The sequence below is a fragment of the Furipterus horrens genome, unplaced genomic scaffold (genome assembly GCF_987537825.1).
Source record: "Furipterus horrens unplaced genomic scaffold, mFurHor1.1.pri manual_scaffold_4, whole genome shotgun sequence".
Lineage (NCBI taxonomy): Eukaryota > Metazoa > Chordata > Mammalia > Chiroptera > Furipteridae > Furipterus > Furipterus horrens.
This window is the reverse complement of record NW_028327174.1, coordinates 156,720,055-156,723,448: the sequence shown is the minus strand read 5'-3', so window position 1 is coordinate 156,723,448 and position 3,394 is coordinate 156,720,055.

The following is a 3,394-nucleotide window of genomic DNA, read 5'->3' as shown; positions in this document are numbered from 1 at the left end:
TTGTTCTGGCCATTATGTGTTTTAAAGCTGGCTTATTTTGCCATAACAGGAGCTACTTCTTTAACCTGTGTTCACAGGATTTTATAGTGCGTGCAAAGGTGATTTTATTACTCTGTGCTTTTCAACACGTGCCATATTCGTATAGATGTGTATGTTTACTATTCACAGACCTCTGAAGCAGCAGATAGAATGGAGGCTGCTTGAGACCACTGTTTTATGCTGGAAGTGAATATTTATATTTTCAGGTAAATCACTAAAAGAGGCTTATAAAGCTCATACTATGCTGGGTTGTGGTAGGAACTGGTGAGAAAATGTTAGATGAAGATTGTGCTTTTGAGACATGGTATTGTTAAGAACACCCAGGTTGAGACCTCAAAGGCAGGGCTGTGGAATCATTAAGCCAGGTGCAGATGAACACTATAGTGTACGTAATTTATATAGCTATATACTCCCTACCTATTGCTTATTAAATTTTTATTGTATGCTCATCATAGTACCAAGTGTTTAGGTCTTTTCTCTCACTTAATCCTTACAGAAGCTCTGTACAGCTTGTAGAGTAGACACAGTTGTTATCCACATATTTCAGATGAAAAACTTGAGGGTTACATAACTTGCTGAAAGGCACATCTATTAAGTGGTATAGACTATTTAAATGTGGATCTGCTGACTCCAAACCACCATTTTTTCATGCCTGCATCAGGGCAGCATTGTATTGACTGAGCATCACTTCATTTGACCCATGGTATTGAGCACCTGTGAGGACGCAAAGGTAAAAAACGAACCAGACAAGCTCTCTACAGTCAAGGAGCTTATATGTTAATATGTGGAAGCACATAAGTAGATTATTCATATAATTTTATATAGTGATGAGGATTATGATTAGAATAGTCAGGTGACTTAGGTGTTGGGGAAAGATGACTTTAGATTGAGTCCACCTGATGGGGCTTGAACATCTGATCTGGGACCTGGATGACACGGAGGAGTCGGGCCTACAAAGATGTGGAGGGAGGGAGGAGAGCCAGTGCAAGGAGTTTGGCAGGAATTCAGCCAGGGTTTTGGAGGGACTGAAGGAAGGTGTGGTGGCTGGAATATAAACAGAGAGGACAAGAAGGGTGAGGAAGCTGGGGTGGCTGGCACAGACCAGACCACAAATACCTTGTATTGTAGGAGGTCTGTCCAGAAAAAGTCCTGCCATTGTTTATATAGTGAGAACAGTTTGCATGACATCAATGTAACCTGGCAGGCAAGGAGAGTGGACTGGAGTGCACATGCATGAACAATAAAAACTTCACTGTACTAGTCAGCGGGTGTAGAAGACACTGTTGAGTGATGTGTGTACTGTGTGGCCATCGCATTCAAGATGACTGAGCAAGTAGAGCAACGTATCTGCATCAAATTTTGTGTTAAACTTGAGCATTCCTCCATGGAAATTATTCATATGGTTCAGAAGGCTTTCAGGACTGATGCAATGGGTGCAGCACAAATGAAACTGGCACAAATGCTTCAGAGATGGTCAAGAATCTGTTGAAAGTGATCCACATTCTAGAAGGCCTGCAGCAAGCAGAACACCTGAGAATGTTGAACATGTATGGGCTGCAACCAACAAAGATCAGCAACGGACAGTGGGAGAACTAGAAGCTGATCTGGGGATTCCAAAAACTACTGTGTCTGAGATTTTGACACAGGATATTGGCATGAAATGTGTCAGTGCAAAATTCATTCTGTGGTTTCTGCTACCAGAGTAGAAGGAACATCATGCTGTAGTTGCTAATGACTTGATTCAAACTGCTGCCAATGAACCAGATTTTCTCAAGGTCATAAGCGGAGCTGAATCATGGGCCTATGGCTATGACCCAGTCGTCCCAATGAAAGTCTCCTGGTTCTCCACACCCAAGGAAGGTGCAGCAGAGTTGAGGCAAGATCAAGATCATGTTAACTGTGTTTTCTGATTGGGAAGGTGTTGTCCATCACAAGTATGCCCCTCCAGGGCACACAATTAATAAGGAGTAATGTCTCAGTGTTCTTCGTCAGTTGAGAGATGCAATAGGACAAAAACGGCCCCAGCTATGGGCAACTGGTGATTGGCAGCTCCATCATGACAATGCACCAGCTCATGCATCACATCTTGTGCAGAGTTTTTGGTGAAACATCAACTCACCCAGGTGACTCAGCTCCCCAAAAGCCAAGATTTGGCACCCTACAACTTCTGGCTCTTCCCAAAAAGTAAAATCACCTGTCAAAAGGAAGATATTTCAGTCCATCAATAAGATTCAAGAAAATACAATGGGGCAGCTGATGGCGATTCTGACAATGGATTTTACAGTGTTTTGAACAGTGACAAAGATGCTGGGAGAACTGTATGAGATCCCAAGGTACCTATTTTGAAGAGGATTGAGATGTCATTGTCCTATGTACAATGTTTCTTGTATCTTGTAGCTTTTTCAAGAAATGTTTCTATTGTTCATAGTACATGGCTGGATACTTTCTGGACAGACCTCTCATACTTGTATATTTCAATAAGCTCTTTCTGGGTGCTGGGTAGAAAATAGGTTTTAGAAGGGCAAGTGTAGTTGGGAGACTAGTGAGATGATGTTGTTATTTGGACCAGGCTGTTAGCAACAGAGGTGGAAAGAAGCAAATAGTTCCAAAAATATGTTGGAGGCAGAATCATTTGGATGTGTTGATGTTAGGATATCAGAGATATCACAACAACCAACAACAGAAGCTAGGGAACCGAAACACAGGCAAACTAAGTAGGCAATGAGAATGGGAAAAGAATTATAGGTATGTGGAACATTATGGGGGGAGGTCAGCAGGGAGGGGAAAGGGGGAAAGGGAGGGAGATGGTACAGGAATTAAGAAGCATGGTAGGAGGGAGTGGAGTAGACAGGAAGATTTTGAGAAGAACTATATGCACAACCAATGGGCATGGACTAAGTGGGGAACAACTGGAGGGAGGGGGGTCGCTGGGTGGAGGGGAACAGAGGGAAAAGAAATTGGGACAACTGTAACAGCATAATAAACAAAGCATATTTTTAAAAAAGAGAAAATAGTTCTTTGTTAATGCAATTTGATGAAGTGCAGGATAGGAGAGGGTTGGTGTGAAGGAAAAGTCATGGACTCGTTTTGGACATGTTGAGGTTGATGTGCCTGTCAGATATCATATAAAATGTCAGGAATATATGTTAGTTTTGAGCACCAAAAAAAAACCAACAACATTGGTCTGGACAGGAGATTTGGAAGTCCAGGCATATCTGATAGTAACTGAAGCCACCGAAGTGGGTATCACCTGGGTTAGAATATAGAAAGAGGAGGAGGGGGAGAGGAGATGAAGGGAGAAGAGCAAGAGGAGGAACAGACAGAAAGGTGGCTGAAGAAATAACAAGCCAGAAGT